Source organism: Podarcis raffonei, chromosome 9 (genome assembly GCF_027172205.1).
Source record: "Podarcis raffonei isolate rPodRaf1 chromosome 9, rPodRaf1.pri, whole genome shotgun sequence".
In the NCBI taxonomy this organism is placed as follows: domain Eukaryota; kingdom Metazoa; phylum Chordata; class Lepidosauria; order Squamata; family Lacertidae; genus Podarcis; species Podarcis raffonei.
Window position 1 is genome coordinate 25,414,793 of NC_070610.1, and position 12,913 is coordinate 25,427,705.

The 12,913-nt window shown below is 44.4% G+C and overlaps 1 protein-coding gene across 6 annotated transcripts in view; it reads left to right on the forward strand.

The window, feature by feature from the left end:
- The window catches only part of RBM47 (RNA binding motif protein 47), an 89,360-nt gene that overhangs the window by 34,089 nt on the left and 42,358 nt on the right, over nt 1-12,913 (forward strand). Inside the window, exon 1 of one of the 6 annotated variants that reach the window (XM_053403648.1) lies at nt 6,632-7,118. The exons of 2 other annotated variants lie outside the window; for them this stretch is intronic. The gene's annotated coding sequence lies outside the window, so the exon portion shown is untranslated. Of the gene's footprint in view, nt 1-6,631; nt 7,119-7,686; nt 7,778-12,913 lie in introns of those variants that run through there. 3 more of the 6 variants (XM_053403647.1, XM_053403641.1, XM_053403642.1) reach the window with 3 other exon arrangements.

A 12,913-nucleotide genomic window follows, 5' to 3' on the forward strand; every position in this document is an offset into this window, starting at 1 on the left:
CCGCTTCTGGTGCAAAGAGACACCATGACAGAAACCAGAGCACACGGAAACACCGTTTACCTTCCTGCCACAGCGATACCTATTTATCTACTTGCACTGGCGTGCTTTCGAACTGCTAGGTTGGCAGGAGCTGGGACAGAGTAATGGGAGCTCACTCTGTTGCAGGGATTCGAACGGCTGACCTTCTGATCAGCAAGCCCAAGAGACTTAGTGGTTTAGACCACAGCGCTGCCACAAACCCGACAGAAAAAATGCAAAGCATTTGCACGGGGGCAAAACCTGATCATTGCTAACAGAAGCTGTTAGGTGGACTGCAACATGCCTCTGTATACAAGAAGCCAAAGACCCACCGTTCATTCCTCTGCAATGTAAGACACTTCCCATAGCACTTCCCACTTGAGCATTTTGCTAGGAATGCAACGTTTATGCATGCTCAAAAACTTTAGCATTTTCTCCACATAGCATGGGGTGTGTGTATGCCTGAGTGAGTGTCTTGACTGAGGGCCATTCGATGAATTCAAATGTCCAAGTCTCTTAACAAGTATGCTGCACCAGCTCCATACTGATCAATGTGTAATCTAAGCATCGTTTGGGGATGCGGGTGGCGCTGTGGTCTAATCCACTGAGCCTCTTGGGCTTGCTGATCAGAAGGTCGGTGGTTCAAATCCCCATGACAGGGTGAGCGTCTGTTGCTCTGTCCCAGCTCCTGCCAACCTAGCAGTTCGAAAGCATACCAGTGCAAGTAGATAAATAGGTACCGCTGTGGCGGGTAGGTAAGCAGCATTTTTGTGCGCTCTGGTTTCTGTCACGGTGTCCCGTTGCCCCAGAAGCAGTTTAGTCATGCTGGCCACATGACCTGGAAAGCTGTCTGCAGACAAATGCCGGCTCCCTCAACCTGAAAAGTGAGATGAGTGCAGTACCCCATAGACTTAACCACCCTGGGGTCCTTTTTTACCAGAAGCGGTTTAGTGATGCTGGCCACATGACCTGGAAAGCTATCTGTGAAAGCTGTCCCTCTCCCTGAAAGCAAAATGAGCGCCACAAACCCATAGTCTTCTTTGACCAGACTTAACCATTCAGGGGGTCCTTTACCTTTTTACCGAAGCATCGTTTGTATATTCAACCACACAAAAATGTACTTGTGCATGTGTTACCCCCCTCCTCCCGTTTTTAAAAGCCTGTGTGCACCACAAAAAATACAGCAAGCCCATTGTATCAGTTTAAATAGACAATCTTAAAAGTGTTCACCTTGGGGAAAGCAGTAAGTGGCATTTGTTGCCATAATACTGCCCAAACTAGAAACAACACTGTTACTGTGCCCTTTGTGCCTCCCAGGCAAGCTGGGCTTGGCAAGCTATAAACTCTCCTGGAAACTGAAAGGTGTTCTCCCCTCACCCACCCCCAAGTTCCTTTACTTCCAGGTTGCAATCTTCCAATAAGGAACCGCTGCTCTAAATGTCCCCCCCCCATGGCAATATGGTGCAACACCGCAGCACATGTCGGAACCGGTTGGACAGCTTCAAGGAAGGAGATATTGTGAAATGAACTTTTCTGCAGCCGCCAGATATGTGAAGATCAAACTGCAGGACAGCAACTGTTGAGAGAGAACCTAGATTTCTGAATTAGATTCTGATACTTTCTTTGAGCGCGACCATTAAAATATGCTAGAGGAGTGAATGCTAACAGATACTTCACATTTTAAATATTTCGCCGTTGCAGGAGCTTGAATCATCGAATGGCAGACTCAGAAGGGACCACAAGGGTCATCTAGTCCAACCCCCTGCAATGCAGGAATATTTTTGCCCAATGTGGGACTCGAACCCACAACCCTGAGATTCAGAGGCTCATGCTCTACCAACTGTGCTAGGAATGTTCCCTTAAGAGAGAAGGCTAAAGGGATGTGGGTGGCGCTGTGGGTTAAACCACAGAGCCTAGGACTTGCCGATCAGAAGGTCAGCGGTTCAAATCCCCATGACGGGGTGAGCTCCCGTTGCTCAGTCCCTGCTCCTGCCAACCTAGCAGTTCGAAAGCACGTCAAAGTGCAAGTAGATAAATAGGTACCACTCCAGCGGGAAGGTAAACACGTTTCCGTGCGCTGCTCTGGTTTGCCAGAGGCGGCTTAGTCATGCTGCCCACATGAGCCAGAAGCTGTACACGGCTCCCTCGGCCAATAAAGTGAAATGAGCGCCGCAACCCCAGAGTCGGTCACGACTGGATCTAATGGTCAGGGGTCCCTTTACCTTTACCTTAGAGAAGGCTAACGTTTTACTTTGCTATCCAGGTTTGGATTTAATTCCCTGCTTTTGGTTTTCACTGTGCTGGGCAGGATCTGTAAAAGGTGGAGGAAATTTAAACCAAAGTAGGAGAGAGAGAGTCGCTGCCAAAAGCATCCTACCCAGTTGTCATAATGCTCATGGAACTTGAGAAGAATCATCTACACCTTTTCTTACTTTTGCTGCTTTAAGCTACCCGACTTTTGTTTCCACATTTCACTACTGGGAGCTCAGACCCAAATGCCCCAAATATGTTTGCAGTCCCCCTTGCCTCCACAGCCAGATTTCAAGGTACGTCTTACCTGTAACTTCTTTGGAGGGGGGGGCAGGAATCTGCTGTATCTTATTCAAACCTCATCCAAGAAAAAACTGGCTATTACTGATCATTGGCTAGAGGTTTTCCTGTCAAGGACTTGGTTGACGGGGCAGAAGGAACCAATCGCCAGCAAGCGGGTAGAGGCTGTCTCAGCCCTACAACTCAGACACAACTTCTGTAATCTTATAGGCAAGAGCTGCCCTTTTATCTGCAATTGCGAAGGCCATTGAGACAAAAACCATGCAGGGGAACATGAGAGCAGACAGCTTGGAGAGCTCTGAAGGCTTCAGCAGAAAAACAACAACTCACGTCAGGGTGGAGGAGACACAAAGTCCAGGAGTAGTGTTGACCTGAGCCGACCCAGGAGATCCTATATCGGCAGCCAGTCAAAAATGGGAAGATTGTTGCAACAGCAAAAAGAGGATCTGTCAGGACTCAAGCCCAAAGAGGTCCTGATCCTGGGACCCCGTGGGTTGTTTGGCAGGGACGGAGACCAGAGTATAGCAAAGGCACATGACATGGCAATGTTTATGCATATGGTTAGGCTGTAATTTTATTTTCATTTTTGACCTCGCTTCATTATGATTACTGGAGAATTGTCACAGTCAATTCCTATTCTTTTCAGAGTGGCTTGGTTAGATGAGTTTGGTGTGAAAATCCTCTTCCAGCACCAAGACACTGGAATTCCATGCTGAATGCATCCCGTTCAAAATGCTTTCCATTTAAACAGTAGTCACACTGAGCAAAAGTTTTTCGAGGAGGTGAAAAGCACATGTGTCCCAAGAGGTAGAAAATATACATCTGGACTCAAAGCATGCAATTGAAGGTGATCCCCAAAGAAACCAAAACAATGTTAGCGTGCACATTTAACCTTATTTCTTGCTCAGCCACAGAGCTGCAAATAAAATGTTTTAAGTGTGTTACAAAGTGCAATACACAAATGTGACACTAGATGGAGACAGTGAGCTATGGTAAATCCAGTGTATTTTTCAAAACGTTTTTTTAAAAGCATTTTGGCAGCGTTTTTTTATATGTGCTTCGATTCCACCACTGTTTCCTGATTTATCTGCATTTATTTGAAAAAGCCACTTCCATTAAGCGTGGGGACTTTTCAGATTTTCACAGCTGTTTCACCACAACACCAGCGCACACACTATTCTGGGGTTATATCAAGCTTTCAATACTGAATTATTGCAGGATATTGGTAGTAGCCCTATGCTGCCAGCCACAGCAGAGCTCAGTGAAGGGAGAAGCCAGCCCGCCAGCCAAGTCTCGGGGTACTTGCTTGGAGGCAGAGTCCATATGCAAGATTCAGCCCAGTCCTAAGGTCAGGAGTATCTCAGTTCATGTAGTCAGATGATCCGGGGGGTCAAGAAAGCCAAGGGTCCAAAATCACGAGAAGCAACAAGCAGCAAGGTCTGGTCAGGACTGACGAATGTTGTTTCCAGAAACTGACTGAGACTGGAAACCCTGCTTAAGAAAGCTGGAGCTGGCTGATTCTCATCAGGAGCAAGAAGGCTGATCCACAGCAGGTGGAGCTCCTTCACCTTCTGCGCCTTCAGGCTGCTGCTCAGCAGGTGAAGCCAACTCGTGGCCCATGACAACATCCCAAACACTGCAAGGGGACTCTGCATCTCTTCTCGGCAATGAATAAACATTGGCGTGCCAAGCTGCCCTTGAAATATCTACGCACTATTGACTGAGGTTGGTCTCTGAGGCTGTGTCATGGGGGTCAGAGTACTCTCTGCCATTGACATGCAAATAACAAAAAATGCCTTTTAGTTATTTGTGTCCGTATGATAATGGAGAATTTTGCAACACACAGGGCGTGTCATTTTGCCTGGAAAACAGTTTTGTCTCTTTATATATGGCAACCATATTTTTGGAGAGATGGGGAGATATTGAAAAAACTCAAAAGAAGATGGAAAGACACTTGTATCAATCTAAAGCTTTGCCATATGTCCCATTGCTTCCAAGTAAATATGGTCAATATTGAGTTTCAAGATATATTTACCATGACATATCTTGTTGAACGTCATTCAACGTTCACACAACACACTTAAATGGGGTTGCCATATTTTCAGAAAGCGGAAATCTGGACACAAAAGTTGTGGAGCTTTTTTGCCAAAATTGCAAAGGAAAAAGAGAAAAAGTTTTAAAGCTATTTTAAAGGAAAATAGGCAAAAACGGCACTGCCAACATGATTGCCATTCGTCCGAAAATTTTCAGACATTTTCCCCATTTTCGCCTGTACACTGCTTCTGACTGCAGTATTCCGGGTATGTCTGGGAAATTCTGGGTATATGCCAACCCTAACTTAAAGCGGCAAGATGCTTCTTTAAATGGTTACAGCTTCCATTGAAGAATTCTGGGAGCCTGTCTAAATAAATATGCTGTTGGAAAGGCCTTGCTTCCAGCCATCTTGAAAATGGGTACAACTTGAGTTTGACTTTGAACTTGAAAATATATCATGTGTGTTCTGAAAGCATGAACCAACTGTCAAGCTTTTTTCTTTTCTTTTGCAAAAATCTCCAAAAAAGAAGAAGTTTTAAAGCTTTTTTAAAATTATTTTTTAGGGAAATGGCCAAAAAATTAAATGCTTCTGATATGGGCTGCAGTACCATATTTTTGTGGCAATCTAAATTCTTGGACTGGTGCACACTCTATCAGCAGAATTCACACAGCAAAAGATGCACAGCAGGAGAGCATATTTACAGTTTATTCAGCGTTGGTCAGAACAAAGAATCCATGACCGTCTGCTCCGGCTGCTCAGGCAAACAGAGGAGAAACGAAAGCAACTGACAACATAAACATCCTGTGAGACAGGAAATACGCAGGCTGTGACACAAACATCCTGCTCCCTTTTAAGGTGGAACGGAAATATCCTAACAATTTTAACCGATTTTTAAAAAATCTGCCCGGATGTCATTTTTTGACGGATGAATCCCGGCTATGTCCAGGAAATTCCAGACGTATGGCAGCCATGCACACTTTCTCAGGCTCACAAACTGGCAGTTGCTGCACTCTAGGGTGTCTTCACGCCTCATAGTAAACATACATGAAGACTGTAAATGTGTAATGTTCCCTTGCTTTCAGGTTCCTTGCTATAAAAGCAACTATATGTATATCTGTAGTGGAGAGGGTCTGAGGCTTGGACTTAGGCTAGTGAGTTACCTGGGAATGGGTGGGTTGAAGCCGCAGAGGACTGGGAGAGTTGCAGGGAAACCAAAATGCTTGTTTACAAAGCTATTGTACTACTAACCTTACTGTACGCTTGTGAAACATGGATCACTTATAAACGCTAACTCCTCAAAAGATCCCATCAATGGTGTCTCCAAAAAATGTTACACATCACTTGGGAAGACAAGCAAACTAATGCCAGTGTACCAGAAGAAGCAAAGATCACCAGTGTCAGAGCATTGATTCTTCAACATCCACTTTGTTGGACTGGTCATGCTGTTCGGATGCCTGATTATTTGGATTAGTCCAAAGCAACTACTCTATTCCGAACTTAAAAATTGAAAGTGTGATGCTGGTGGTCAACAAAAGAGGTTTAAAGACTCTCTCAAGGCAAATCTAACAAAATGTAGCATAAACACCGACAATTGGGAAACACTGGCCTGTGAACGCTCCAATTGGAGAACACCTTTTACCAAAGGTGTCATGGGCTTTGAAGACACTCGAACTCAGGTCAAAAGGGAGAAACATGCTAAGAGGAAGGCACACTTGCCAAACCCTCACCATGATCAACTCCCGCCTGGAAACCCATGTCCCCACTGTGGAAGGACGTGTGGCTCCAGAACTGGCCTCCACTGTCACTTACGGACCCAGTGTTAAAACTGTGTTCATGGAAGACAATCTTACTCGGCTAGGATTGATCGCCAAAGAAGAAGAAGCTACCTGAGAGTGGGTGTGCTCAGAGCCCTAAGGCAACATGAAGCCCGGACAGTCCAGACTGACCAGTCCTGGCCTTCTGACCTTACGTGGTCAACAGAGCAGGAACGCCCACCTGCGGCATTTCCAGGCTTTCCTCTGGCTTGAGAACATAGGCTCCAGTTTGGGATTTGGGCATGTCTATCCCTGGCCTGCCTCTGGCAATGAGCTGAGATCTGCATGTTCATTTACTGTGATTTCCTATCTGCTTTTCGGCTTGCCATGTTTCATTCCTGTTCTTCACTGTTCTAACGCCAATCTCTGTGTACTCGACAATTGCAATTAATTTACGAGGCAATTATTCTCTCTCTCTCTCTCTCTCTCTCTCTCTCTCTCTCTCTCTCTCTCTCTGCCTTATTTTCAAGTCTTGTGCAATTCCCGGATTTAGAAAGGTCTGTTCGTTTTGGTAACTGCTGGGGAGTACCTTGTCCGCTCAAATGCTTTCACTGTGTTAGTGCCAGTTCCTGCTCTCATCCTTCTGTAATTGTTAACTTGAATGGAATGCAAAAACTCTGGTTTGGGGCTAGTAGAACTTTAACTTTTGGTAGATGGCGAAAAGCAGGAATGGAGGGAGGTAGACTTTTGCTGCTTGAAAGGTAAGTCCGTATGTGTGTTTATATCCATTCATGTTGCATGGGACAGTTTGGTGGTTCTCTGCTTTTCCTCTTTTTCCTTTCCTTGTGTTCAACATGCTACGTATCGTCTGCTCTTCTTCTTCTTCTTTTAAAAAACGCAGCTGTCAATGAGATGTCTCTGTTTCGTTCCAAAGATTTATTTTGAAATCGAATACTGTTCCTTTTCTAACTGTTCCTTGTCGGGGTTTTTCCAGTTAAACACGCCTAGGCTTGAGTACAGATTAGAAGTTAACAATAAGGGGAAAGGTTGTTGCGATTTATGCCCCACAATTACACGCGAATAGTCTTGACTGATATATCTATGGAGGGTTTTTTTCCTCCCCCCTGCCCCCCGCAAGGCAGATAAAGTGGCAGTGGCCAGGGAGAGACACACACACTGGGATTAAATCTCGAATCTGCTGCCCTTGCTGCATTTGTGGTTACCTGAATACTACCTGTAAGTGCTTTGTTACCATTGTACCCTGTTCTCAGCGGTGTTTGCATGGAGGGTGGAACTGAAGGTTGTTTAGTGTCTTGTAAAACATTTACCAAAAGCAGCCAGCCATAGATTTGAAGGGCATTCCATTGCCAGTGAGGGAGCGAAGTTGCACGAAAGAGGGCGAACGCCAGGTACTTGCCAGGTACAGTTTCATATTTTTCATCTTCTCCTTATCCAAGAGGCTTTCGGCAGAGGGGCACCGTTTGTGATGACGTGGAACGAAAACGAAACGGGTCCCAAATAGTTCTGTTAAATAGCACCCACGTAGAATTCATTTCCATACGTGACTTGCGGGAGTGAACATTCAGTGACTGTTTGTGGATGGATTTGGGTGGTTTTGCACTAAACAAAAAACCCACCCCAGTGTTAGTTACGAAATGGTTTCAATGTGACTCAGCAGCAGGCAAATCACCCCTGAGTTCAGGGTTTGCAACATTAACAATGTGCAATTCAGTGATTTGCAACTTGGATGTTAGAGGCTGATTTTCTGTGCAAGGTTCTGCTCAGTGTTTTCTTTGTAAAACAGATATTAGAAAGAAGGCTAGCTTACTCTTGTGGCTTTCCCCTCGAACAGTGACATGTGTGTTAACATGTTCTAGCATAAACACGGATAGTTTCAGATTTAGAGAGAGTGTTAAAAATGGAGGATTTTACTGGCAGTTAGAAGCTACACAGTCTACAATTAGAGGTTAATTATATAGGGATCCCCAATCTCGCTTGCACGCAAAACTTCACATTTTGTGAATATCTTGAGAAGGTCACATATCAACTTTTTGCGCATGGGGAATGCAAAGTGTATGGTTTGTTGGCAAATGGGCTATTCTGTACACTGCAAAATGTAACAATGCAAAAGAGGCTTGCTTTTCTGTGCGCTGCTGTTTCGTGGCGTAAAAGTGTTAGAGTTTTGTGTTGCCTTGAAAAACCAATTGTGCCATCTTTCTCAAAGCAACGGATACTTTTTGAATCGTGGCTGCGTTTACCTGTTGAGCCTATGTGCTCTCCAATTTATGCTAAATGGATAGTGCCGGAATACAACAGTTCCCAAACAACATTAATATGAATATGAATTAAATTATCTTGAGTCGCTCGCCATTGCTATTTGTGTATAAAGGACACAACACATTTCAACCATTCTTTTGAGGGTAGCGGTTCCCTTCCTAATCGCTGTATCCTAAAGACTAAAGACCAGCATGACTGTAATCCAATAACTGTACCTGAATCGTGGTGGTTTTTTTTGAAGAAACGCTTTACCAAAAAGAGCAGTCTCCAATTTGCAGCTTTTGTAAATGGGCCTCCCTGTAGTAGTGCTTTATCTTTCCTCATTTGCTGGGACAACTATGTGGGGGGCTTTATTTGTCTTATACACTTCACAATACAGTACGTAGTTGTTTGTGTGCCTAAATGGTCAGTTCTCATGTTCTCGGTGGGCAGAAGACAGATCAGGATTTACTGGAAGATGTCTGGGAAATTTGCAAGTGATCTGCAACGGCAGAAGGGCTTTTCCCAACTAAATAAGGCTGCTGAAGAGTAGGAAAGAACAGAACAGTATGCTGTCTTTTGTGGGAAAGGACTAAAAGCTCAGTTCCTGTACCAGCCAAAAACAAATTCTTTGGCTCCGAACATGCTCAGAAGCACACTTTAATAATTTAATTCTGACTGTATGTATTTTACACCTGGCTGCGGTTGATCAGTCTAGGGTTTCTAGTAAAAAACCAAAGATCTAACAAGCCTGCCACTTGCTACCCCTGTGCTAAGTTTTATAGCTTCTCTTGGGTCACAAGGGCCTCAGTTTAAAGCTAAAAGAGAGGTGACAATGTTATCTGTTGCCATGTGATAACATTTTTCTTTTACAAAAACTGATCACCATAAGAATTGGCAGCTTAAGAGAGATGGTACACAGTGCATGTTTACTTGGAAGTAAATCCCAGTGTGGCTTATTCCCAAATCAGGGTATGTAGGATTGGCAGCCTCAGACTTTAATGCTACTGTTATAGAAAAATAGGAGCGCCTACATACTCACACATAAGTTCCATTTTCTTCCAAGTATAAGCTTGTCTTGCCCTCTTGCATGTTCCCCAAGAGGCTAATTTAGCCCTTGAGTGACTAGGCTTTCTTGAACTTGCTCCCAAATGAAATGGCCCCATATAGGTTGGATGGAGAGACAGAAGGATGAAGGAGAATCCCAGCCTTGGAAGTAGTCACAAAAGCAAGAATCCATATGTCATGTGTAGAGTGTTGGACGAGGGCCAGGAAGACACGAGTTCTACTCAGGCCATTAAGTTCAGTGGGGGACCTTGGTTGGGGGCCAGTCACCCTCTCCCAGCCTGACCCAATTCCAGGGACTTTTGTGAGGGAAAAAATGGTGGTGGGGTGGAACATCTGAGTTCCTTGGAGAAAAAGCACCATTAACACAGTAGCAATCAGAATAAAATGGGGAAAGCGAGCTTTCCATTTTATACTGAACGTGCATTTGTTGACAGAGGTATTGCACTTTCTGCGTTCTAAAATGTCCATCTTTAATCACTTAATCCTCAAGCACTGTCTCAAATTTCAGGAGCACTTGCTCCGAAATACAGTGGTACCTCAGGTTACATATGCTTCAGGTTACATACACTTCAGGTTACAGACTCCGCTAACCCAGAAATAATGCTTCAGGTTAAGAACTTTGCTTCAGGATGAGAACAGAAATCGGGCTCCGGCGGCGCAGCAGCAGCAGGAGGCACCATTAGCTAAAGTGGTGCTTCAGGTTAAGAACAGTTTCAGGTTAAGTACGGACCTCCGGAACGAATTAAGTACTTAACCCGAGGTACCACTGTAAGTGTGCAACCTGAAGGCATTTGAAATCTTAGGATAAAACAGATAAACTGGATATCTTTTAAAAAAAATTTTTTTAATTGCTGTTTTAACTTTGAAGAATGACAGGACAATAAGCTGCCCAGGTTTCCAGAATGACCTGGCTGCAAATCAATATTATGAATATAAAAATGGGCATTGGACATATTTTTTCCTGTAGCTGGGGGGGGCGGGAATGGACATCTCCCCTGACTCTCTGTGTTGCGAGGGAAACTGAATTGGGAAAATGTCCTTAGCAACCTGCTTAGGTTTAGTGGGGGATAAGCTAAGGATACAAGTGAGTGGATTTTATCCCATGTTTATTCATCATCTGCATCCTTGTTTACTAAGTTCCAGTCAGTTACACCTGAGCAAATACAGTAAAGGTAAAGAGTCGGAACACAAGTCTCAGAGAGAAAATTAAGAGCAGAAACTTCTGTTGGAATGGGAATGCAGAGGTGGCAAGAACGTCGGGTCTTCTGTATTTATTTGCAGGGCTCAGGTCTTTTTATAAACTAATTTTTAATGGGCATTTTGCATGGTGCCCTGATTATGTGCAAACACACACAAATGCAGCCGGAGTATTGGAAAGCCAAAAACATTTTAAAAATAAATAGAACCCTTATTTTAAAATGATATAGAAACAATACAGAGTGAGGGCATGGGTAGTACACACTAAGGAGCAGCTCCAGTGCCTTCCTTTCCCCTAGTTTGTAGGGGGGGTTTTGTGGTCTTCACGGTCTTGGAATTTGCAGACCTGCCAAGATAGGTGGCAAGCTCCCAAATACAGTGGTACCTTGGTTCTTAAACACCTTGGTACTCAAACAACCTGGAACCCAAACACTGCAAACCCAGAAGTAAGTGTTCAAGTTTGCGAACTTTTTTTTTGGAAGCTGAACGTGCTCCGTTTTGAGTGCCACGCTTCCGTTTTGAGTGCCACACTTCCGTTTTGAGTGTTACACTTCCGTTTTGAGTGCGACACTTCCGTTTTGAGTGCCACGCTTCCGTTTTGAGTGCCATGCTTCCAATTTTAGTGCCACACTTCCGTTTTGAGTGTTACGCTTCCGTTTTGAGTGCCACACTTCCGTTTTGAGTGCCACGCTTCCGTTTTGAGTGCCATGCTTCCGATTTTAGTGCCACACTTCCGTTTTGAGTGTTACACTTCCGTTTTGAGTGCGACACTTCCGTTTTGAGTGCCACGCTTCCGTTTTGAGTGCCATGCTTTCGATTTTAATGCCACACTTCCGTTTTGAGTGCCACGCTTCCGTTTTGAGTGCCACACTTCCGTTTTGAGTGTTACACTTCCGTTTTGAGTGCGACACTTCCGTTTTGAGTGCCACGCTTCCGTTTTGAGTGCCACGCTTCCGATTTTAGTGCCACACTTCCGTTTTGAGTGTTACGCTTCCGATTTGAGTGCTACACTTCCATTTGGAGTGTTATGCCGATGTCTGTCTGTTTTTGCTATTTATTTTGCGTTTTTGTGGCTCTTTTTGTGTGTGGCTGTGTGGAACCCAGTTCAGCTACTGATTGATTGATTGATTGTGTGACTGCAGTTCATTGTTTATTGCTTTCATTTTATGGATCAATGGTCTCGTTAGATAGTAAAATTCATGTTAAATTGCTGGGTTTTTTTAAATGGCGGTTGTTTTTAAAAGTCTGGAATGGATTCATCCATTTTGCATTACTTTCTATGGGAAAGGGCGCCTTGGTTTTGGAACACTTTGGTTTTTGGAATAGACGTCCGGAATGGATTAAGTTTGAGAACCAAGGTACCACTGTATTCCCCATTGAGAGATGCAGTTCCCTGGGGACTGTGGCTGCACAGGAATTACAATTTCCGATTTCATGGAAGCCTATGGACCTGTCATTTGTGTTGCAGATGCCCAAAGCCATCTCTGGTCTTGGGCCACCAGAAGTACCTTGCATATTTGGTTGTCTTGGCGGATCCTGTTGGGTCCTTTTTTTTTTTGCAGAGCAATAAGCAATTTGGGAGGACAGCAAGCTGTTATTGTCTTCCCTTCCAGAAGCTACTTTGTCCATAACTTCCCCTTTCAAGAAAGGGACTGCAGGTAACTAGGCAGACTTGTTGGTACAGTGTTTCTGGGATTGCCAGTTGCAGAGATGGATATTGGGCATGCAGCAGACTCGCTTCTCGCAGAGAAAACTCCCGTGTGCATTCTTGCCTAGACGTCTCTCATGGCTTTCTGCAAAGCTGAAAGGAGCCTTAAAACAAAATCCCTGACCTTCAGGAGTTAGTTGGTTTTCTGGTCTGTTGGGCAAAAAAATGCTCTCAGCACACACAACCATTGTCTGCTCAGCATAGCAGAGACAAACACAGGAGGAGGGGAGTCCTGCAATGTGTAGTGCAAAAAGTTTGAACTTTGTACAGATAACCCTGATGCAAGACTGAAATACACCAGAAAAAAGTTTTAAAATGTATGCAATA